We start from the raw sequence: 25,728 nt of genomic DNA on the forward strand, positions 1-25,728 counted from the left end.
ATCTTACATGTTATCTCTATCCAAGACTTTAGATATTTTTAATTTACTTTTGGGGGAGGTGGGGGTAGAGACCTCCCAAGCAATATTCAAGGAGACACTTCTGATACACTTGATGAACTAGACTGGGAAATTCACCGGTCGGGTCTGGTGGGAATTGGGGGTCACCAGAGCTACACCCTTTATGAAGGTTTTGCTAAGCTTCTCTTATTCACTGATAGTTTTTAATAGAGTTAAACTAAGCTAATGGGCTATTTTGCATAAGTGATTGAGATGGCTAAGGTGATTTTCAAAGAAAAAGACTATACCTATTACACTAAGGTAAAAAATAATAATTGTGGCTGCTCCGGCAGGAGGCCACGCCCCTGGTATGCAGGCCACGCCCCCAGTATCTTCTTGGTGGGCTCGTGGGAGGAGGGGCTGGGGCAGCAGCGTGGGAACGGGGGTGGGGGAGGGAACCCGGGGAGTTCGCCAGAGCTACACCCAAGAATACGCAGGGGTCCATGCATATTCAGGACTTACAGCAGGTCCCTCCTCCGACAAGGCAGGTGTCTCTGGGCACCTAACTCTTTCTTGGCTCCAAAGTTTAGACTCTTAAACATTACTCATATCAGTACTTGTTTTCAAATCATGCAAGTGTTTTACTTCAATCAAATATAAACTCCTTATTACCAGGTTCTCCTCGCCTCGGACTCCTTCCCCATGACTTCTATTTCTTCTTTCTTAAAAACATAAATTAAAACAAATATATACTCCATTCAGTCTCTCTGGAAAACCATAAGGATATTTCTCCAAAAGTAAGGACAGAGATTCCATATGACCCAGTAATACCTCTTCTTGACAACTACCCTCACCCCAGCAAAAATGCACTAATTCAGAAAAGTATGTGCAGCCTCTGTTCATTGTAACTGTCACTGTCATCCTGTTGCTCATCGATTTGTTCGAGTGGGCACCAGTAACGTCTCTCATTGAGAGACTTATTGTTACTGTTTTTGGCATATCCAATACCCCACGGGTAGCTTGCCAGGCTCTGCCGAACAGGCTCCATACTCTCAGTAGCTTGCTGGGCTCTCTGAGAGGGGCGGAGGAATCGAACCCGGTTCGGCCACGTGCAAGGCAAATGCCCTGCCCGCTTACATCGCTCCAATCCAAATAATAAAATACATGCTCCAGAAATATTTGCCACCAGGGTGCTCCAGAAGTCTTTGCCACCAGGGTCCTTAAATGGCCAATTTTCTCAGCCATTGCTTGAAACTGTTTTTATTGATCTTGCTATTAAATGATTATTGAAGACAGTAAACAGGATGATGGTTATGCTCCTTCAGTCCTTTAAAAATATGTCTTCATAACTCCCACTGCTGTTTCCACTGCAAGTCAGTTAGTTGTCAGTCTAAGAATTCTATCTTTGGGAATCAGAGAGAGAGTACAGAAGCCGGGGCCAACCCAGGTTCCATCCGTAGCATCACAAAAAGTTCCCCTAAGCCCCACCTGGAATGACCCCTGAGCACTGTAAGTCCTGAACACCTCAGTTTGGTTCCAAATTTCCTCTCCCCTCAGGGAAAATGAAATGGAAAAAAAATTACCATTTCTTTTAAAGTCATCCATGTTTAACTCTTCTGGCTTTTTTTTTTTTTTTTTTTTTTGCTTTTTGGGTCACACCCGGCGATGCTCAGGGGTTACTCCTGGCTCTGCACTCAGGAATTACTCCTGGCTGTGCTTAGGGGACCATATGGGATGCTGGGAATTGAACCGGGGTTGGCCGCGTGCAAGGCAAACGCCCTACCCGCTGTGTATTGCTCCAGCCCCTATTTACATTTTCTTGATAACAGCTGATGGTAAACACCTTTTTATATGTCTACTGGACAACCCTATGAAAGATTAATTTCCTTTCCCCATTTTTGGTGGGATTGTTGGTTTGTCATTGTACTTTACGAGTGCTTTATATATATGTATATATATAGATAGATAGATAGATAGATAGATAGATAGATAGATAGATAGATAGATTAGCCTTTTATCTGATATATTGTGTGCAAATATTTTCTCCCATTCAGTATGATGACTTTTTATTTTAGGCCAAATTTCTTTTGCTGAACTATATCATCCCCCGTGGCATATTCAATATGCCAAAAACCATAACAAGTCTCACATGAAGATGTTACTGGTGCCCACTCAAGCAAATCGATGAGAAACGGGATGACAGTGACAATGACAGAACTATATTATCCAGTCATTTGTCAATTGATCTGTCAATCCATCCAACCATTCACTCATCCACCCACCCCCACCTACCCAGCTATCTGTGGACCCATCCATCACACACCACCCTCCCACCCACCTTCCCAACCATCCTCTTATCTTCCTTCACTTAAGAAATATTGTCCAAGCTTCTGCTAGGAGTCAAGTACTCTGCTTTGAGTTTGGAGATTTTTAAATGTTCAGTGTTGAGAAAAAGTTGCCTATTGTCTAGCAGTAAAATAATCCCATCATTAACCAGAAGCTGCTCATTTCTCAGAATGCTTATTCTATGATTTATTTAGAAAATAGCTGTGACTATATTCTTTCTTCCAGATGCTGGGGGGAGTTATCAGGGACTCATTCTCTATTTAGGTATTCATACATCCAATAAGGGGGTTGGAGCGATAGCACAGCGGGACGTGGCCGTCCCAGGTTCGATTTCTCCATCCATCTCAGAGAGCCCAGCAAGCTGCCGAGAGTATCCCGCCCGCACGGCACAGCTGGCAAGCTCCCTGTGGTGTATTCGATATGCCAAAAACAGTAACAACAAGTCTCACCGTGGAGACGTTACTGGTGCCCGCTCAAGCAAATCAATGAGCAATGGAACGACAGTGCTACAGTGCTACATATGTATCTTGTATATCACATTTATTATATATATTGATATAAATGGGGCTGGAGCGATAGCACAGCGGTAGGGCATTCGCCTTTCACGTGGCTGACCCGTATTCGATTCCTCCACCCCTCTCGGAGAGCCTGGCAAGCTACCGAGACTATCGCACCCACACGGCAGAGCCTGGCACTGCTGTGGCATATTGGATATGCCAAAAACAGTAACAATAAGTCTCACAATGAGAGACGTCACTAGTGCCTGCTCGAACAAATTGATATAGATATGGATATATCCCTTGCCAATGTACTCTTTGACTTCAAAAAGCAAAAGATTTCTAAGCCTTCTTGGTATCTGTGTTGCAAACCCTAATGCCTAAAAGTAGAAAGAGTATGTGGGAAATTGTCTGCCACGGAGGCAGGGGGAGAGTAGGAAAGGGGGGGCGTATACTGGGGAGATTGGTGGTGGGAACTGTGCACTGGTGGAGGGATGGATGTTTGAACATTGTATGATTGTAACCCAAACATGAAAGCTTGTCACTGTATCTCACGGTGATTCAATAAAATAAAATAGAATAAAATAAAATAAAATAAAATAAAATAAAATAAAGATTTCTAAGCAAACAGTTATCACCAGACAATCCGTGTGTGCAGCCTACCTGGGTTCTTAGGCACGAAAGCTGTGCGAACACACGAGTGTGGGCAGAGAGGGGGTGGTCTCCGTGAGAAGGGAAGGGGGTCAGAAGGAGACGCCCCCAGCGCAGCCTCGAGGGGCGTCAGCACGGAGCCTTCCTCCCAGAGGAACTCTGACTCCCTGTTGACCCGGTTTTGAACTGGTGACCCGGAGGTGAGTGACCCGGATCCTGTTACTCATCCTCCCTAGCCCCTGCTTGCCCCCTCCAGCCATGAGCGGGGGGCCGGGGCAGGCCCGGGACAGAAGTCCAGCCAGGGGCCCTGAGCCCATCCGCCCCCGCGTCCATCCGACTGGTGCCCCGCCATATGGCCTCTCCCTCGTCCTCTAGCCTGGCCTGACCTGACGGGCTTAGGGAGAGGCCAAGGTCACCGGGGAGCCGACCTCACAGATGGAGCCGCCTTTGCCGCAGCTGTGGTCCAGGCGAACAGGCCGCCTCCCTCCTGGTGGCCAGAGTCCAGCTGGGCCCTGGGGCCTCAGCCAGGTAGACCCAGAAACCATAAAGCGACCCCCCCACCCCCAACTTTGTCTGGATTTACCCCTTTTCTTCCTCTTGTTTCCCTTTGTTCCTTTTCCTTTTTCTTTTCTCTAAGTGCTGGGGGCTAGACCTGGCTCTGTGTTCGAGTGACCCCGGCGGGTGGCACTTGGGAGACCAGGTGTGATGCCAAGGCTTGGGTCCTGGGATGCCCACATGCATACAAGCACTTCACACCCCGTGCTGCTTCTCCGGCCCCTGGGTCCTTCCCCCCTGTTCTCCACCCATTTTTCTGTCCTAATCCTGCTCCTTTTCCAGCCCCTCTGGTCCCTCAAGCTTTATTTTCCTTTATCAGAGGTGAATATTTGGGCGGGCTGGAGCGACAGCACAGCGGGTAGGGCGTTTGCCTTGCATGCAGCCCATCCAGGTTCGATTCCTCCACCCCTCTCAGAGAGCCCGGCAAGCTACCGAGAGTATCCCGCCCGGACGGCAGAGCCTGGCAAGCTCCCCGTGATGTATTCAATATGCCAAAAACAGTCACAGCAAGTCTCACCATGGAGACGTGACTGGTGCCCGCTCGAGCAAATCGATGAGCAATGGGATAACAGTGACAGTGAATATTTGGGCAGAAGGACTGTGTCTAGACATCCAAGTACCTCCTGATGGGAATGAGCCATGGGGTGACATGCCAGGGACCCAGCCAGGAGACCTGGTCCGCACCTCCCTCCAGGCCCAGCTCTGAGTGGGACCTTGTGAGATGACAGGGGCACCGTGCTGAAGCCAGGCAGTCACTGCTGCATGGAGTTTCGCGTCACTGCCATCCCCAAATGGCATAACATACACTTGTTTGGGAGGGGATTATGATAGAGGGAAGTGGAAATTCTTCCTCTTGTCTAAGAATTGTGGTCTCCACTGCTGCGTTTTGAGCATCCTTTGGTAAGAACAATATTTCACCCTGAACCCGAGTGCTGTGTTTATCCATCTTCCCCGTTGACCTGAAACCCCCAGAGACAAGACACTTCTCCTATTCTTTTGGCAGGTCAGGCGAGGGGCCTGGGCCACACTCGGATGTGCTCAGGGTTTATTCCTGACTCTGAGCTCGGGGGTCAGACCTGGTGGTGCTCGGAAACCCCACAGGGTTCTAGGAATTGAAACCAGGCCAACCACGTGCAAGGTCTTCACCCTTATACTATCTTTCTTGACCATTATACATTTTTTTCATTTAATTTTTTATTGAATCACCATGAGATACACAGTTACGAAGCTGTTCGTGATCGGGTTTCAGTCATACAATGTTCCAACACCTGTCCCTTCACTAGCATACATTTCCCACCCCCAATGTCCCCAGTTTCCCTCCCCTCCCCACACCTGCCTCTATGGCGGGCACTTTCCTTCTCTCTCTCTCTCTCTCTCTCTGTCTCTCTCTCTGTCTCTCTCTCTTTCCCTCTCTTTCCTTTTGGGCATCATGGTTTGCAACACAGGTACTGAAAGGTTATCGTGTGCATCCCTTTACCTACTTTCAGCACTCAGTTCTTCTCCAGAGACATCATTTCAAACATCATTGTCATAGTGGCCCCTTCTCTATCCTGTGGCCCCTCTCCCACACACACTTGTCACAAGCTTCCAACCATGAACCAGTCCTCCTGGTCCCTGTTTCTTCTATCCCTGGATATTAGTCTCATACTACGCTATATTTTTTTAAATCCAACAGTGAGTGGTGTAACCATTCTATGCCTGTCCCTTTCTTTCTGACTCCATTCACTCAGCATGATACTCTCCATGTCTATCCATCCATTATTCATTTTTTAAGGGCCCTTCTCAGCAGAGATCCTATGTGTGTTTCATTGTTGGTGCTATGTCCTTGGTGAATTGAGAAAAAAGCAAATGAGAACAATAGTTATAGGTACCCAAACAGAATCAACCCCTCTTTATAGCGTGTCTCTTTGGATTTCTCTTAGTGCTTATTTCAACTAGGGTCATTTTCAAAAGTTAAACTCCCTCTTTTCCCATCCCTCCAAAAATTATCTAGCATCAATCAGTGAAAACAAACTTTGTGGGGTATTTTTTTTGAAAATAGTATGATGTCTGGTTCAGTTTGGCGTTCATGTAGTAGGGTGGGTTTCTGAACTGCTCATGGTTCTATTCCCATAACCTTGACTGGCTGATCCGGGTTCCCTCTCTGGCACTGCACTGGTTTATCATCCATTGTGAGTTGCCAGTTCAGGCTGTTGGTGGGGAGCAAAGAGTATCAGTGATCTCTGATCATGCTGCAGTGTGATCTCTGGGATCCCCGAAGCCAAAACCTTGGCTCTAACATGCCTGTCAGATCCTACTAGCTCCTGTGTCTCCAAGGACCTGATTAGCATCCACCATCCTCCCTCTCATCCTGAGTCTCCAAGTTCAAAGGGTTCAAAGCCCACACGAGAGCATCTTCTTCTTGTCTCATGACCAGTATGTGAGCAAGGACCGTGGAAGGAGGCTCACATCCCCAAACTACACCCCTGTGCTATCTCCCCTGCTTCCTTTCACAGCCCGATTTCCTGCCAGAAGGAAGACACTTAGCACTGGCCACACCACTCAACCACCAAACCCTTGCTCTGCTGGCAGCCACAAATAAATAAATAAATAAATATATAAATAAATAAATAAATAAATAAATAAATAAATAAAATCAACAAAGCCCTGCTGGAAAAGGAGAACTGAGCAGGGAGTCATTTGGCTTGGGCCTCTTCCTGGGTCCTCTGAGCTTCTACATGTTGTTTTCTTTCCTCTCTTCTCTTCTTCTATCAGCCTGCCTGAGCCCTTGGCTGATGGAATTCAGCCCAACACACAAAATTGGCTTCCATCATCCATCTTCAGATTCAACAGACTTTCGAGCCTGTGCTTTGATGCTTTGCTTTCTCGGTGACTTCATGTAAGTCACTCCCATTCCCCTCAATGCCTTACTTTATCCCTCCATCATCACTGACCTTCGCCCCGTTGCTATCAGTGTTGTGATGACCGGCGGTTGCACGTTTGTTTGGTTGTATCTGTTCACTGCGCATGCCTCCTTTTAGTTGCACTTCTTGCACGGGGATTTCACACTTCCACCATTGTGTTTGCACGCACATGTTTGGCTAGAGCTCAGTGTCCCCAGGAATTGCTTGTGGCTGCCAGGAATGCCAGATAGCAGAGCTGCCGAGATTGTGTTTGATACATGTGGGGAAACCAGGGATCAAACTCCTGACCTGGTGCCTGCAAGGCGGTCGCGTTAGCCACTGAGCCATCTCCCAGCTCCCTGCCTCCGGTCTGAAGCTCATTTTCTTCGTGGATGGATGGTGAATCCTCTAGTCGCATGTAACAGAGAAGAAGGAGACTTAGCTTTAAGATCTGTCTAGCTCTCCAGCCTCCAAGGGTAGCTCTGAGTCTCCAAGGGTAGACTTGGTCAGTGACTGTCCCTCTCTCTGGCTCACCAGAGTATGAGATGGACCCAAGATCATACAACTAAGAGGAGCAGAACAGTAACTAATTCACGGGTCTTCTGATTCTCTTCTACCAAAGACCCTGCTTCACTATCAAGACTTTTTTTTTCTTTTTGGGTCACACCTGGCAATGCCCAGGGGTTCCTTCTGGCTCATGCACTCAGGAATTACTCCTGGTGGTACTCAGAGGACTATAGGGGCTGCTGGGAATCGAACTCGGGTCAGTTGCGTGCAAGGCAAATGCCCTATCCTCTGTGCTATCACTCCAGCCCCATATCAAGCCTTTTGAACTCTAGGGAGAGGCCGGCGAGAACCCAGACACTGCATTTCTCTGCAGACCCCGAATTCAGAGCAGCCACTGGAAGCTGGCAAAACCATCCATGCCTGCCAGTGCCTCCCAGCCATCCTTTCTCCTTACCAGCGTGGCAGAGACAAGAAAGGCCACGTAGACGGAACAACATGGGTCATGTGTCCCCAGCTTTGCAGCTTCCTCCTGTGACCCTTCGTGCCTGAAGGCAAAGGGTCCTGCTGTTGAGAGAGTCAGAACCTAGCGAGGGAGGCTGAGCACTGGGGCTTAAATCAGAGCCTCTTCCATTCACTTGCATGGTCCGTCTGTCCATGGAGGGAGGGGATCCATCCTTGCCAAAGGGCTGGGAGGTAACTGTCTGCTGGAGGCAACCACCAGAGCTGCAGATGACCCACCCCCTCCCCCCTTCCTCTCCCCCATTCTGGTTCCTCCTATAAAACGCGCCTCTGTGCTCAGTTTGCCCAGCCGTCCTGCAGGTCACAGAGGCCAGGACATGGCTTTCCTGCATGTGTCTCACTCTCAGAGGCATCATCGAATTTGCCATTGCGGGTTCAAGCTTTGGTGTCCATCAGATCTGTTTTAGCAACCCAGTTCCACTGCCTGCCAGATGCATGATTTGGGGGAGAGGGGTGCTTCTGAATTCTCTCTGTTCTGTGATGGATTGATTTAACCATAAAATGGGCACAAGGGGGCCAGGATGATAGAACAGCGGATAGGGCATTTGCCTTGCACGTGGCTGACCCGGGTTTGAGCCCCGGCATCCCATAGGGTCCTCCGAGCGTCTCCAGGAGTAATTCCTGAGTGCAGAGCAGGAGTAACCCGCAAGCATCGCCAGGTGTAACCCAAAAAGCCAAAGTAAATGCATGAAATCACTGTATCACTGTCATCCCGTTGATCTTTGATTTGCTTGAGTGGGAAAAGTCGTTTAGAGGGAAGGAAAAACAAGCTGGGTGATTGGCCCCCTGTTTCAGCTCAAGCAGACACGTTCCTGCCTGTATTCCTTATTCATTGCTGCCCTTCTCTTTCAACATTGACGTCTCTCCTCTACACCCATCCTCTCACATGGTGGTCACAGTCCTGGAGTACTGGCACCTTAAAGGTGCCTCCTGGCAGAGTATGTTAAGTGAGATGAGTCAGAAAGAGAGGGACAGACATAGAGGGACTGCACTCATTTGTGGAGTGTAAAATAACATCACATGAGGCTGACACCCAAGGACAGTAGATACAAGGGCCAGGAGGATTGCCCCATAGCTGGAAGTCTGCTTCATGAGCAGAGGGGAGAAGGCAGATGGAATAGAGAAGGGATCACTAAGAAAATGATGGCTGGAGGAACCAGTTGGGATGGGAGATGCATGCCGAAAGTAGATAATGGACCAAACATGATGACCTCTCAGTGTCTGTGTTGCAAGCCATAATGCCCAAAAGTAGAGAGAGAGTATGGGGAATATTGTCTGCCATGGAGGCAGGGGGAGGGTGGGAAAGGGGGGTATATCGGGGATACTGGTGGTGGGGAATGTGCACTGGTGGAGGGACGGGGTGTTTGATCATTGTGATTGTAACCCAGACATGAAAGCTTGTAACTATCTCACGGTGATTCAATACAATTAAAAAAAATTTTTTTAAGTGCCTCCTGGCTAGTGCTAGGTGAGTCTAGGAGCTGACATCCTGTAGGTCTATAATGCAGGTGGCAGGTGACTGCCCCATCGCTGCTGGCTTTGTCATCCTGAGCTACATAGACTCCAACTTCTTGCTCCCTCAGCCTTCTCATCTGCGCCGTGAGGGTGTGGCTTCGGGTACCAACCTGAAAGGCTTTTTGTAGAGACTGAACATGTATCTTTTCCTCAACTGCTTTCTCACCCATGGTTTTTGTTAGGCTTGATGACCTCATTTCATAGTCCAATAAAATGGGACCGTGGACAGGACACTCCCAGTGCCAAAAAGCCCGTCCACAGTGCCCGGCACTATTGAGGGAAGTGTCCTATCCCCATTGGCCTAAAGGCCCCACTCTGGACCCGGCCTCAATCCCCTTTGCGGAGAGAGTGAGTGGGAGGGAAGGAAGAGGGGAAGCCGAGGAAGGCAAGGAAGAGCTGGAACAGGAGAAATCTCAATGGGAAGCAATTTCCCTCTCTATAGAGATCATTTGGGCTGAAGCAATAACACAGCAGGTAAGGCATTTGCCTTGCATGCGGCCGACCCAGGTTCAATTCCTCCATCCCTCTTGGAGAGCCCGGCAAGCTACTGAGAGGATCCCACCCACACAGCAGAGCCTGGCAAGCTTCCCGTGGTGTATTCGATATGCCAAACACAGTCACAACAAGTCTCACAAAGAAGACGTGACTGGTGCCCACTCAAGCAAATCAATGAACAACGGGACGGCAGTGCGACAGTGCAGTGCTATTGTTGGTTTACAATGCTATGGGCATAATTCTAATACCAGGCCTCTCACCAGTGCACCTGTCTCCCTCCCCCAAGGAACACACCCCCCTTCACCCCTCCAGCTCTCTTGTGGCTGTCAGTTCCCCTGCTTTGTCCTTGTCCTAGTTATTTTTCTAGGACAGAATAATGTCTTGAGTTGTGAATTCTTGCCCACTCCCACCCCCGCCCGGCCCCGCCCCCTGCTCTACATCCACAGCTTCTTGCCCAAATACGTTAATAGCTCTCTGCTGTGTGAAGATGAGAGGGAGGGAATTGACAATTATTCTAAAGCCCAACACGACTGCACACTGGCTTCAAGGAGTGTAGCCGAGAAGCTCTAGGCTAATCGAGATCCAAATCCCTCCCGCCGGCTCTGTCTCAAGGCAGGCAGGTGCCCCCGCCCCCCGCCCCCCGCCTCTCATCCTGGCCATATTCTCATCCTCTTTCTGTACACATGATTAGATTACCTGTGCCAGTTTCCCTGGCAACCAGAATTCATGTGACCGAGTTATAGCCAGTAGGATGGAAACAAAACTTCTCCCCTAGCCAGGCCCATAAGGACTCACGATGGACTGCCTAGAAAGACGCTCCCCCCAGAAAGAAGGATGCGGGACCAGGAAGAAGCCTGTGCTCCTAGAGGACCACAGAACATGCCCGTGTACTGGTGATGAGCATGAAGGTAACCTTCTCGGAGCTAGAGGAAGGAGGATGCCTTGGAGGACTTTGGAGGCCAGGCACTCTTCTTTCTTCTCTCTCTCTCTCTCTCTCTCTCTCTCTCTCTCTCTCTCTCTCTCAGAAAATATAGGAGTCACCAAACTTGAGAGTGGGGATGAAAGAAACTAGTCCTGAGTTTGATTTGGAAGATGAACAAGGTGAGGACCCAAGTGATGTGTCAGCTTACTCAAGGTCTCACAGCGACTTGATAGCAAAAACAAACCTAGAACGTAGCCTGTTCCTCCCCTCCCCTCCTTCTCCTGCACCTGCTCTTCCTCCTCTCCTCCTCTCCTTTTCCTTATTCTCATCCTTGTTCTCCTCCTCCTCCTCTTCTTTCTTCTTCCATCTCCCAGACTCTGCAGGATCTCCCAGAGGAAATGGGAGCGTATCTTGAGCGGTCAGGCCACTCACAAATGCTTCTCTGTGTTACTCTAGCTTTCAGTCTTGTAGCTAAAATAGTCCAACTGACAATGAATCAAGGCAACTGACAATGACTGAGAAATGGCTGGTATCAGGATGCTAAGTCTTGATTATGATAAGAAAAAAAATAATCTTTTGTACCCGTGGGACACAAGGATAGAACTTCAGGGATCCAGGCCTACAATAAGCCAAGTTTAGTGGGAATGATGGCTACAGTGCAAAGAAAGTTTGGGAGAGGGGCTGGAGGGATAGCACAGCGGGGAGGGCATTTGCCTTGCATGCGGCCAACCCGGGTTCGATTCCCAGCATCCCATAGGGTCCCTTGAGCACTGCTAAGAGTTAATTCCTGAGTGCATGAGCCAGGAGGAACCGCTATGCATCGCTGGGTGTGACCCAAAAAGCCGGAAAAAAAAAAAGGTTTGGGAGAACAGATCCAGGGAGTAGAGGGAAAGAAGGTCCTCATAATGTCTTTTGACTCTGTTTCGAGCCATCCCCTGGGACTAATCGCCTCGATTAGATCAATGATCCTCACGTCCATCTGAAGCGTCACCACTGCGCTTAAACTCAGGAATGCTCTCAGGACTGATCCCTCGTGGTGTTCAGGGAATCATATGCAGTGCTGGGGATCAAACTGGGACTGGCAGAATGCAAGACAAGGACCCTAACCCCTGTACCCTCTCTCCAGTCCCCTAAAATACCCATTTCATGAAGAAAGCATACGCTAATTGTGAGCAGCATGTTGTTTGAGTGAAGGCACCAACGGAAATAAAAAAAAAAAAAACCAGCCTAATGGTGACTGTAGGAAAGGCTGCTCTTATAAAGTTCAGGTGCTAGAGTTTCGTTTCTAGGGTCCTTGTGTTTTGTAGAACTTGGAAGGGTGACATTGGCTATCTAGTTGAGATTTCCAAGCCGAGTGTTGGAAGAGTGCCTTCGTTTCTTTGGATGACTTACAGTGAGTGTGACAGGAGAGAATTTCTGAGGACCCATGGTTAAAGCAGGAAGGAGCCAGAGTGCAGTGTTTCGTCGGGAAAATTCTCAGCCTATCTAGATTGCAAAAAAAAAAAAAAGCAAAACAAGTGCAGGGGCTGGAAAGATAGTCCAGTGGGTAGGGCATTTGCCTTGCATGCGGCCGACCCAGGTTCGATTCCCAGCATCCCATATGGTTCCCCAGCACCGCCAGAAGTAATTCCTGAGTGCATGAGCCAGGAGTAACCCCTGTGCATTGCTGGGTGTGACCCAAAAAGGGAAAAAAACAAAACAAGGGCATTCTGGAGAGCGTGCTAAGGATATGGCTGCATAACCACAGGATAAAGAGACCCAGGAGTGACTCGTGCACCAAATCAGCCTTCTCTGCCATGGCCGGGAGAGAGCAGAAATCCCACCAGCAAGGGACCTGTCTGTGGGACCAGAGGAGGCAGAGGACACAGAGGGAGCCAAGGAAGGCTGCTGACTCTTGGCTTCGACAAGATGGGACCTACAGCTGGTTGGCTGTAAATGTGTATGAGCCTCCCGAAAAGGTGTGGGAGGAAGGATCCCAAAAGCCATTATGAGACCCTCAGGTCCTAAAGGCCTGGGGGAGAGAGTGGTACGAGACTGTCTCTGTCACCGTCTCCAAAACAGGGCCATTGCCTGCGCTCCACCTAACCCCCCTACAGCTGCCTTGGGTAGAGTGATCCACAGAGACCACCCCGTGACTCCTCCTGTCACAATGGGGGTGACTTGGTGCCTCAATGAGTCTGCAGTGGAAGAAGGCTATTCTAAATCTTCTAGAATTTTCCCTGCTGGGGTTTGGACCAGTCTGTCGCCCATCGCCCCTCCCCCTTCTTTCATATTTTTCCCTTTTGGAAGGAGACGGTCTCTCCTAGACCGACCCCCACCATCCTCATCTGCTTGTTTGGGGATCATACCTGTGGCACTCGCGTAGGACTGTTCTTAGCATCCCGCTCAGACAGTTCTCCCAGCACTGCCTGGGGGGACCATGTGGTTCTGGGGGCTGTCAGGGTCTGTCTGTAAGCCAGGCAAGTGCTTTAACCCTTGTTATATCTCTCTGGTCCCCACTACTGGGGAAGGGGTGTCCGGAGTACTTTATTTGATAGTACTTGGCCATGTAAGGCTCCCTACGCCCCACCCCTTCTCCAGTGGGTCTGGGATGGGAGATGTCAATCGTGGATCCGTTTTTCTCAATATGTGTTTACTTGAGACACTGTGGTTTACAATACTATTAATGGTAGGGTTCATGCATACAACGTTCTAGCACACCACCCACTCTACCAGAGTTCATTACCCCACCCCCTCCATTCTACCCTGCACCCCCCCATCCCTCCTATCCCCCCAGGCACGGTAAGCATCTTCTGAAGACTAGTTGTCAGGTCCTGTTGCCTTTGGGCACTTGTTACCCCCCTACTATGTTTCTTTTTATCCCACTAATGAGAGAGACCACCCCGTGTCTGTCCATTCCCCTCTAAATTTACTCAGCATGAGACTCTCCAGGGGCTGTAGCGATAGCACAGTGGTAGGGCGTTTGCCTTGAATGCGGTTGACCCGGGTTCAATTCCTCCACCCCCTCTCGGAGAGCCTGGCAAGCTCCCTGTGGCGTATTCAATATGCCAAAAACAGTAACAACAAGTCTCACCATGGAGACGTGACTGGTGTCCGCTCAAGCAAATCGATGAGCAATGGGATGACAGTGACAGTGACATTGGATTAAGGACATATGGATTAAGGACATAATCCAGATCCATCCAGCACCATTGTGTTCTGAATACACATCTCTGCCTTGGTCTGGAGAGGCGGTTTGCCTGGCAGGGAATCCCATCTCAGTCTCATCGAGATCCCACGCAGGTGGTATTTAACTGATGTTGCATTTCAGATATTGGAGCTGATACTAGACAGAGTGAAGTCTTCGGGATTTGGAGTGGAATGTATTTTGTAATTTATTTGGGAGAGGAGCGAGTCTCAAGTGTGTTCAGGAAATCCGGGACTCCCACTGGCAATTCTCGGCCAACAGGGCTGGTAGTTCAGGGCAAAACTCAAGGATGTGATGCTGCTTCGGTCCAGCAGTGCTGGGGGCCTTCAGGGTTGTATACCGAAATGCTCGGGGACTACTGGGTGCTGGAGATGGACCCGGGGCTGACCCACGTTAGGTATGAGCCCTAATCACTGTACTATCTCCTGGCCACTTGAATGTGTTTCGTACCCAAGCAGGACCTTTTGCAAGAAAGGGAACAGAATACTGTGGACCAAACTGTTCCCCAAAATATATAAATTGAACTCTTAACCCAGATAGGATCGTATTTGGAGATGGGGTCTTTATCAAAGTCTATTATCAAGTAGACTCTGATTAAAAAAAAAAGTGATGGATTAAGGACATAAGAAGAGAAAAGAGGTTCTCTCTCTCCCTCTCTTCCTCTCTCTTCCCTCCCTCTCTCTTTCTCTATATCTCTTCTCCTCTCTATCTCTCTTTCTCTTCCCTCTCCCCACTTCCTCGCCCCCAAGACCTCCAACTTCCCTCGGTGAACTGAGGAGAATGACTCCCCTGAAATCTATCCTGCATTCTCCTAGATCTTGAACCTCCCAGCCTCCAGAACTGTAGAGAAATCAGTGTCTGCTGTTTAACACGTCGACCAGGGTGCATACGACCAGTAGCTCATGCTAGAATGTGATTTAATTAACACAAAAGCCGCACTAGTGCCGATGTATTAAGCCACGCTTTTGTTACAGGAGCAGGACTGGCCTAAGATAATCACCGAACTAACCACAAGTGTGTGTGGGGGGGAGGGGGGTGGCTGAGGGTAGGTAAGATAGAAAAGAGACTGCTATGACAAGAATAGCTGGGAATGATCACGCTGGACAAGAACTAAGGGTTGAAAGTAGTAAGAGATATTCTCGATAACCTTTCGGTATCAATATTGCAAACCACAATGCACAAAAGGAGACAGGGGAGAGGAGAGAGAGAGTGAGAGAGAGAGAGGGAGGGAGAGAGAGAGAGGGAGGAGGGGGAGAGAGAGGGAGAGGGAGAAGGAGAGAGGGAGACAGAGACAGAGGGAAAATGCCTGTCCAAGAGCCAGGCAGGGGTGGGGAATGGGAGTGATGGGAGGGAACCTGGAGACACTTCATTGTGCTGGGAAATGTGCACTGGTGGAGGGATGGATATTGGAACACTGTAGGACTGAAATCCAATCATGAATATCTTTGTAGTGCTCAAAAAAATAATAAAAATTTAAAAATAATTAAAAAAATACAATCACCTAAAGGGATTGTTGGGGATCATCCCAAAGAAAATGCCTATCATGACAGACATAGAGGGACTGCACTCATTTGTGGTGTATAGAATAACATCACATCAGGCTGACACCCAGGAACAGTAGATACAAGGGCCAGGGGGATTGCCCCATAGTGGAAGCCTGCTTCATGAGCGGAGGGGAGAAGGCAGATGGAATAGAGAAGGGATCACTAAGAAAATGATGGCTGGAGGAACCAGTTGGGATGGGAGATGCATGCCGAAAGTAGGTAATGGACCAAACATGATGACCTCTCAGTGTCTGTGTTGCAAGCTATAATGCCCAAAAGTAGAGAGAGACTATGGGGGATATTGTCTGCCATGGAGGCAGGGGGAGGGTGGGAAGGGGGGGGTATACCCGGGATATTGGTGGTGGGGAATGTGCACTGGTGGAGGGATGGGTGTTTGATCATTGTGAGATTGTAACCCAAACATGAACGCTTGTAACTATCTCACGGTGAGTCAATAAAATTTAAAAAAATTTTTAAAAAAGAAAATTCCCATCACAAGACTTCCAGGAGAAACGCAAGCAGGGGGATGAGGAGGAGAGCATGGCGAGGGGTGGAAGGGTGCCGGCACTGAACAGAACACGTTTCGGGAACGTTCCTCTCCGCACTATCTCAGGCACTGCGCCTAAGAAAAGGGTGGGGGCGGGTGGCAAGAAAAGGTCCCATCTCAGAGAGAAAAATTAGAAACAAAAGACAGGTGAGCACTATAATCTAGAGGGATCAGAGATAACTAAGGCGTTTGGGTTTCTTAACCATGGGCTCGGGTGCCAAAAAAGCAGGCATCTCAGGTATTTCCCCAAATCCCTTCCTTCAGGTGCTCGCGTCCTCGAATGCGGGCGTTTCAGAAGGTCCGGAGACGTAGGAAGCCTTTCTGGGATGGTATCACCCCCGCCCCCAGCCTAGGCAAGGAGCACAGCGGCCTCTCCCTTTCTTGTCCTCCAAACAAGAGCCCTACTCTTGCACCATTCCAGGCTGCTGTGTAGGGTCATCAAAGTGATCTTCGTGGAGGATGTAAAGAGGAAGGTCTCATCTACCTCAACTCATCGTCCCATCTCACAGGCGGGAAAGTCAAGGCTCAAGAAAATTAAGGAACTTGGGGCTGGAGTGATAGCACAGCAGGTAGGGTGTTTGCCTTGCACGCGGCCAACCCAGGTTCGATTCCCAGCATCCCATAGGGTCCCCTGAGCACTGCCAGGAGTAATTCCTAAGTGCAGAGCTAGGAGGAACCCCTGTGCATCGCTGAGTGTGACCCAAAAAGCTAAAAAAGAAAGAAAAAGAAAATTAAGCAACTTGCCTAATGTTGGAAGATTAAGGAACGTGAGGTTGTCTTACTGATAGTCGGCAGATCTGGGGTGCATCTCCCTGCCCCACCCCCAAAAGCAACTGGCTCCGGAGCTCACAATTGCCACTAAGGAGGAAGTGTCTCTCCAGAGTGTGTGGGCACCTTTCTGGGGGGGAGGTGGGGGGGGTGCAGGGCAGACCAGGGAGAGCAGAGATAGCTGAAAGGAGAGGGATTTGTTTACACCACTCAAGCTGAGTGCAAATTCCATGCCAGGAAGGAAGGAAGGAAGGAAGGAAGAAAGGAAGGAAGGAAGGAAGGAAGGAAGGAAGGAAGGAAGGAAGGAAGGAAGGAAGGAAGGAAGGAAGGAAGAGAGGGAGGGAGGGAGGGAGGGAGGGGTAAGAGGGTGGGAGGTGAGAGGGAGGGAGGAGAGAGGGAGGGAGGGAAGGAAGAAGAGAGAGAGGGAGGAAGAGAGGAAGGAAGGGGTATGATTCAAGAACAGGCCAATGTTAACTTTTTGCTTGCTTGCCTTTGGGACCCCTTCGGGGTTACTCCGGACTCTCTGCTGAGGGGATGGGGGGGCGCATTTCCCACAGTTCCTGGTTGTACTGAGAGGTCAAACCACATTGCACTCAGGGGATCAAACTCGGGACACCAGCACACTTGCCCTGTTGAGTGTTCGGCCCTGGGATAACGTTTTGTAATGAATGCTTATGTTCGTAACTGACTTAGTGTCATGGCAAAGTCTTTCGATCAGATATTAAGACTGGGGAAGTGGCGGGGGAGGGGAACGGGGGATTGAAAATTTGCCTGGCATATAGTCAATCCTTCTTTTACACACCCCCCAGCACCGTATGTGGTTCCCTGAACACAGTTAGGAATAACCCCCAAATACTGTCAACTGTGGCCCCTAAGACCAAACACCTCCCCCCAGAGTTTTTGCCAGAACAACATTCCAAGAGTTAAAATGTTTGTCTTGCCTCCAGCCCACACCAGTCTGGCCCCCTGGTACCACACGGTCCTCATCAACTCCAGGAATAAACCCCACCCACAGAGCCAGGAGAAAGCCCCAAGCACTACGGGGTATACATTTGCCTTGCACTCGGCCGACCCGGATTCGATTCCCAGCATCCCATAGGATCCCCTGAGCACCACCAGGAGTAATTCCTGAGTGCAGAGCCAGGAGTTACCCCTGTGCATTGCTGGGTGTGACCCAAACAGCCAAAACAAATTTAAAAAGGAAAGGTGACTGGGAATATGACACCAGCCAGTGGCGTTGCCCCCATTCCCGTTTTCCCATTCTTTCATCTGTCCACTCAGCTAAGAGTTGAATGACCAGTGCCAAGCCGAGCGTGGCTCCTGCCTTTCCCTGGCTCAGGTCTGTCTGGGGCTGCCACCGGGCTCACAGAACCAGCAGGTCGACTGGCCACCTCTGAGGGCCGCCTCTGGACCTGTGCAGACCCTCTCCGGGCCGGATGTCCCCTTTGCCCTGGCCTTCCGCAGCGACAGGGAAGAATGTGCTGTCGTGCTCCCAGGCTCTCCCGAGGCACGGCGGGGCTGCCGGCACCAGGAGGCTTCTGGAAATAAAGCCTGGTAATCTCCTGGGCCGGGCGGTGGTGTCCGGCGGCAGGAAGGCAGTGTCATGCCTCAGATTCCCCAGATTGTTGGGGGGGGCGTGGGTGGGCCCCAGCAGATCCACCCCAGGCCCACAGAGACCTGCACTGGCTTGCCCGAGGGAGGAGGCAAAGTGTCAGGCTCTCTCGGTGTCGGCGCACCTGGGCGTGCTCAGGGCAGCTCCCTTCCCCGCACAGAGGGGCCCCGCCGCACACACTCCCGGGGTGCCGGGCATCTGAGCCACTCCTGGGGGCATGGGGACCACTTTGTTCTTCAGGGATGACAAGATAATTCCCAGCCCCATAGCCTGGCCCTAGAAGTCCCCGTGATAGGGCAGAGCCTGAGCTGCGGTTAGTGGGTCTCTGGATTGACGCAGGGTGTGGTGTGGAGAGATGGTGCAGGGTCAGACTCTGGCATGCATGTGGCTGGCTCTGGGTTCAATGCCTGACACTGCCCAGGACCTCAGAGTACCAGCCGGAGTGATCCCTGAGTTCAGGGCTAGGGGCAAACCCTGAGCAATGCTCAGTATGACGGAGGGAGGGAGGGAGGGAGGGAGGGAGGGAGGGAGGGAGGGAGGGAGGGAGGGAGGGAGGGAGGGAGGGAGGGAGGGAGAAGGGAAAAAAAACAATACTCAGGAATTCTCTGCAGGACTGGAGCAATAGCACAGCAGCGAGGAGGGCGTTAGCCTTGCACTCAGCCAACCCAGGTTCGAATCCCAGCATCCCATAGGGTCCCCCGAGCACCGCCAGGGGTAATTCCTGGGTGCATGAGCCAGGAGGAACCCCTGAGCATCGCTGGGTGTGACCCAAAAAGGAAAAAAAAAAGAATTCTCTGCAAAGAAGATTTTTGTAAAATAGGCACAATGATTACAAGTTTTCCTGGCGTTCAGACATTCGAGAAACAGTCCAGCGCTGTTGTGGACCCAGTGAAAGCACGGGCTGTTTCTACTTTTCCTCTTCTGGTTTCTCCTCGGGTGGCCTGGGGTTCATTATATCATGCGAAGCGGGAAATATCCGAAAATCAAAGGCAGGGCTCCACTCTGCAGCCACCCGCCTCCCAACTCGGGTGGGTCTTTTCTTTCTTTGGCTCCACAAGTTTCCCTCTTTCTCTCTCTCCCTCACAGTTCCTCGGTAAAGCTGCTTTCTCTTAAGACATTTGCATTTTCTTTACTGGAAATGGCGAATGAGGGAGAAAGTGTGTTTATAATCGGCTCCAGAGCGTGGTCTGCAGATGTCGGTTCTCCATGCTAGGAGGCCTTCTGCAGTCCTAGTGGTAGCGCCACAACAAGCCAATCTGAGAACACTCATCCTGGACGGAACTAACACTGAAGGGCCAGGCAGGGTGCGGGAGGGACGCCGGAGACATTGGTGGTGGGAAATGTATGAGGGTGTTGGAACATTGTATGACTGAAACCCAATCATGAGCAACTTCGTAACTGTGTGTCTTGGTTCGGTGTGATTCAATTTAAACACACACACAAACACACACACACACACACACGAAGAGGCCTGGAGAGATATTGCCAAGGTAAGGCACTTGCCTTGCATGTGACCAACACCCGTTTGAGTTTTTGCTTTATTTGGGGGCCCCACCTGTTGGTGCTCGGGGCTTACTTCTGGCCCTGTGCTCAGGAATCACTCCTGGTGATGCTCAGGGGACCATATGGGGTGGTGGGGGTAGAACAAGGGCTAGAGGCATACAAGACAAATGTCGTACCTGCTGTACTATTTCTCTGGCCGCCAATACCAGTTTGATCCAAGGCTGCATACGGTCCCCCAGGTACCACCAGGAATGATCCCTGAGCACACAAACAGGAGGACCCCTGAGAGTGCTGACTGTGGCCCGCCCCCCAGAGTATGAAAGTTAGCAAAAATAAAAGAAATTGAAACTAAGTGAACAAAAAACACAGCCCTCGAGGTACCCTGGAAGAGGATAGAGCAAGAAGCATCCCCAACCATCTCAGACCCATGATCCTCCTTGATCAGAGTTACTTTGTTTCTAGTCGCCACAGAGGAGAAAGATCATCTGGTGCTTGACAAGGATTATTCTCCCTGCCTTTGCAGAATGGTTGCAGTGTCTATTTTAGAAGAAAGGCTGTGGGACTGGAGCGATAATACAGTGGACAGGACATTTGTTTTGCATGCGGTCAACCTGGGTTCAATCCCTGATACCCAAACCCCACAAAGAGTGATTCCCTGAGCACAGAACCAGGAGATAGCCCTGAGTGCTGCCAGTACTATGTCCCCCAAACAAAAAAAAATTAAGTTTATTTTTTAAAAAATTTAATTGAATCACCATGAGATATAGTTACAAGTTTTCATTTTTAAATTACAATCAATGTTCAAATACCCATCCCTCCACCAGTGCACATTCCCCACCACCAATATCCTGGGTATACCCCCCCTTTCCCACCCTCCCCCTGCCTCCATGGCAGACAATATTCCCCAGACTCTCTCTCTACTTTTGGGCACTATGGCTTGCAACACAGACACTGACAGGTCATCATGTTTGGTCCATTATCTACCTTCGGCACACATCTCCCATCCCAACTGGTTCCTCCAGCCATCATTTTCTTAGTGATCCCTTCTCTATTCCATCTGCCTTCTCCCCTCTGCTCATGAAGCAGGCTTCCAGCTATGGGGCAATCCTCCTGGCCCTTGTATCTACCGTCCTTGGGTGTCAGCCTCATGGGATGTTATTCTATACTCCACAAATGAGTGCAGTCCCTCTATGTCTGTCCCTCTCTTTCTGACTCATTTCACTTAGCATGATACTCTCCATGTTTATCCATTTATAAGCAAATTTCATGACTTCATCTCTCCTAACAGCTGCATAGTATTCCATTGTGTAGATGTACCAAAGTCTCTTTAACCAGTCTTCTGTTCTAGGGCACTTGGGTCGTTTCCAGATTTTGGCTATTGTGAACAGTGCTGCAATGAACATATAGGTACAATGACAAAATTAAATTTAAAAAGAAAGGTTGTCTCAAAGAATCCCAGAGCTAGCGTCCAAAGTAACAGTATGCTGTGGGTGAGGGATATTGCAGTGAGTATGTGCCTGGGGTGCCCCCCGGGGCCGGGGTGACTTTCCTGGATGAAGCCAAGAATGAGCTAATTCTAGAAGTGAAAGGATCGTGGTGTGGCTCAGGGTTGCAGGAAAAGGACGTCCTTGCGGAAGGGCCAGCAGGAGCACAGGATTTGCCCCCCACACAATGGGTCAAGAGGCTCCAGACAAAGCCTGTCCCTTCCCCTCGCCACCCCCAGAGGCAGCCTCGGACCTTGCTCGGGTTGGGCCTCGTGTGATCTGCACAGAGCCTGTGCCGGACATTTGCACATGACCCGTGGCAGAGTGAGTGAAAGTCAGGACGAGTGAAAGCAAAGGTTCCAGGTGTCAAATGGGGGATGAACTGCCCAGAAGTAGTTCATCCCCCTGTCCCCTCCCATGCTCCTTCACCCTGAAAGCCCCCCCCCAACACCTGGCAGCTGGCACCCCGACACCATTCCTCAGCCCCCTCTGCCATGGGGAGGTGGAGAGCATGTTTGAGAGGTGACCATGGACACGTCTTCCTGGTCCTGGAAACCAGCTCCCGGCTGCAGCATGCATTCAGCCTTGCTCCTCTTTTCCCTCCATTTGACAAGGGGGTCTCCCCGCTCCCAAATAAGGCAGTGTACCCCTCTGCTGCCCGACCAAGTGCTGGATCAGCACAGCCTTCATGCTGGCTCCCACTCTTGCCCGTAGAGAGAAATCTCATCAGCCAGGAAAAAGCTGTACTGGAGTCCCCTTTTGCTTCCTCCTTTGTCTTGTTCCTAGGGTGGTTCTGGAGCAGGATGGAGCCCTCTCAGCCCATGATCAGGGTGCTCCCACAGCGCCCTCCTAAGAAACCCCAGTTGCTGGGGGCTCCAGAATGCTGGTCCACAGGTCACACCCTCCCCTGGGACTTCTGCTCTCTCTGTTCTGCCTCGTGGCTCTCAGTGGCGAGTGGAAGATCCAGGCTCATTCTGTTACTACTCCAGAAAGTAGGAACACCACGAAGACGCCTTCTCCCAAAGAGCTGACAGCCTCAGGAAGTCAACCACGAGAAAGAGGTCCCTTCTGAACAGTTCAGAGCTGCAGGGACAGGCAACAGCTTAAGGGATTCAGAGCCTTGACACCAGTTTTTTTTTTTTTTTTTTTTGCTTCTTGGGTCACACCTGGCGATGCACAGGGATTACTCCTGGCTCATGCACTCAGGAATCACTCCTGGCGGTGCTCAGGGGACCATATGGGATGCTGGGAATCGAGCCCGGTGCTATCGCTCCAGCCCCACCTTGACACCAGTTTTGCAAGAAGCATTAAGATACTTTCTCTAAAGGGGTAGGATAATACACTTCCCAACATGTGGCCCTGAGTGTGGCACTCGCCAGTGCGAGGGTTTCCCTCGACTAGATTAAGAAAGACATTTTATTCCTAACTCACTGAGGGAGTTTATACATTTCAAGAATGGACTAATGTAGGGGCTGGAGTGATAGCACAGCGGGTAGGGAGTTTGCCTTGCACAAAGCCGACCCGGGTTCAGTAATTCCCAGCATCCCATATGTTCCCCCAAGCACCGCCAGGAGGAATTCCTGAGTGGAGAGGCAGGAGTAACCCCTGAGCATCACTGGGTGTGACCCAAAAAACAAACAAATAAATGAATGAATTAATGTCTTATTCATATTGGTTGAAATCACTTGGCAATCAATCGCCACAAATTGACTTTCACTGATTTATGTTATGATAATTCCACTTGCCATTTTTTCAAGTTCTGTTGGAGCACGCAATATGAAATTCATTTGTTATACACCTGCCAATGAGGCAGGCTGGGGGCGGGAGAGAAGTCAAGGACATTGGTGGAGGGACGGGGACACTCAAGGTGAAGTTGGTGTTGCAACAACGCATGCCTGAAACTAAACTCTGTTACAACCAAATTTATAGATCAGTTTTGTAAATCACAGTATCTTAATAAAAACTTAGAGTAAAAAAGAGAAGAAGAAGAAGTTCTGTTCAAAAAAAGGGGAATATAGGGGGGGAGGGGCTGGAGCGATAGTACAGCAGGGAGGGCGTTTGCCTTGCATGCAGCCGACCCAGGTTCGGTTCCCAGAATTCCATAGGGCCCTCTGAGCACCACCAGGAGTCATTCCTGAGTGCAAATCCAGGAGTAACCCCTGTGCATCACTAAGTGTGACCTAAAAAGCAAAAAAGAAAAAGGGTGGGATGGGGGCCAAAGAGTACAGTGGTTAAGAGTCTTGTCTTGCATGTACCTGACCCAAGTTGGACTTCCAGCACCATGTATGGCCCTCGGAGCCTGCCAGGAGTGATCCCTGAGCACAGAGCCAGGAGCGAACCCTGAGCATTACTGACTTGTTCTGCTGTCCCCCCAAAATGAAAACTGTTTCCTTTCCACTCGGCCCTACCAAGAATCCAGTGCCCGACACTTCAGCTACAAGGGGGAGAGGATCCCCTCCAGGAAGTCCCCCGATCAGACCTCATCGTAGCTGGAAATGGGCTTTGCACCTCCCTTCCCTGTGGGGCGGGAGAGCTGCAGGCCCACCCGTCACTTCCTGTAGGTGAGAGTGAGGCCCCCAACTGAGAGCTTCCAAGGTCTTTGTCTACCATCTCTGTCACTGGATCACTGTCATCCCACTGTTCGTCGATTTACTTGAGCAGGCACCAGTAACGTCTCTGTTCGTCCCAGCCCAGAGATTTTTAGCAGCCTCTCCTTACTCGCTTTTCCCAACAGTTGGAGGCTCTCTTCAGGGTCAGGGGAATGAGACCTGTTATTGTCTGCCATAGGGTGGGATTTCCACCCCCCACTCCCACCCTACAAACTTACAAAGAGTTCTAGGGTCACCGGAGTCTAATTTCTTATTTTCTTTGGTCACAGTGAGCAGTGCTCAGGGCTCACTCCTGGCTCTGTGCTCGGGGCTCACTCCCGGCTCTGTGCTCGGGGCTCACTCCTGGCTCTGTGCTCAGGGCTCACTCCTGGCTCTGTGCTCAGGGCTCACTCCCGGCTCTGTGCTCGGGGCTCACTCCTGGCTCTGTGCTCGGGGCTCACTCCTGGCTCTGTGCTCGGGGCTCACTCCCGGCTCTGTGCTCGGGGCTCACTCCCGGCTCTGTGCTCAGGGCTCACTCCGGGTGAGGCTAAGGGAACCGTCTGAGGTGCTGGGAATTGAACCCAGGTTGGCCCCATGTAAAGACAAGTGCCATACTCAATGCACCCTCCGGGGCGCCCTCTAATTCCTAGCCTAGAGACCCTCCAGGAAGCATCCTAGACTTGGTTCCAAGCTGCAGCTCTTCTTGTCCAAATCGTTCTCATGCGGCTGGAGGCTCAAGGCCCCGGGGTTTGCTGGAGCTCTCGTCCTTTGATCTGGGTGCCATGCTATCAGAGCAGAGATCACAAAGCAGCATTCTGCCTCGCTGCACCCGCCCAAAGAGGAACCACTAAATCCCTTGGATGTCCACCCTCCCCCCCACACACACCCACACCCATCGCCTCTCACGTGCAGTGCCAGGAGGGGGGCAGCTTGGCAGACAGCCCGGCAGCGGAGGCCGAAAGGCTCAGCTCCTCTCCTTTGAGATCACGATCTGCGAACTGCAGTCTGAAACCTGCCATCCAGAGAGAGCCCCGGGGAGGGGGCCTGGAGAAGGCGGGTACGGTGCCATCCAAAGAGAATCAAGCACCGGCACAAAAAAAAAAAAAAAAAAAAAGCAAGTGAGGTATGCAGGAACGCAAGAACGTCCCCTCCTCGTCTGAGCTGAGTTCCTGTCTGAGCTTGAGGCAGGACGGGTTGGCTGCAAATGCCTCCGCTACCCACACCCCGCCACCTTGCCCTGTGCCTGCTCCCACTGGCATCCAAACATCTTGGACGAAACAACTGTAATAGGCAAGGCTGATTCACTGGATCTGCCTTCAAGAAGCTCTCCAGGAGCTGGAGTGATAGCACAGCAGGGAGGGCATTTGCCTTGCACGCGGCCGACCCAGGTTCGATTCCCAGCATCCCGTAGGGTCCTCTGAGCACCGCCAGGAGTAATTCCTGAGTGCAGAGCCAGGAGGAACCCCTGAGCATCGCCAGGTGTGACCCAAAAAGAAAAAAGAAGAAGAAGCTCTCCAGGAGGAGAACAATCAGCTAGCTAGAGCTGCATTGGCAGCTATGGCCCACACGCCCCTTCTAACCCCACTGCCATTCCTAGTGGGCCCCACAC

Source organism: Sorex araneus, chromosome 6 (assembly GCF_027595985.1).
Source record: "Sorex araneus isolate mSorAra2 chromosome 6, mSorAra2.pri, whole genome shotgun sequence".
In the NCBI taxonomy this organism is placed as follows: domain Eukaryota; kingdom Metazoa; phylum Chordata; class Mammalia; order Eulipotyphla; family Soricidae; genus Sorex; species Sorex araneus.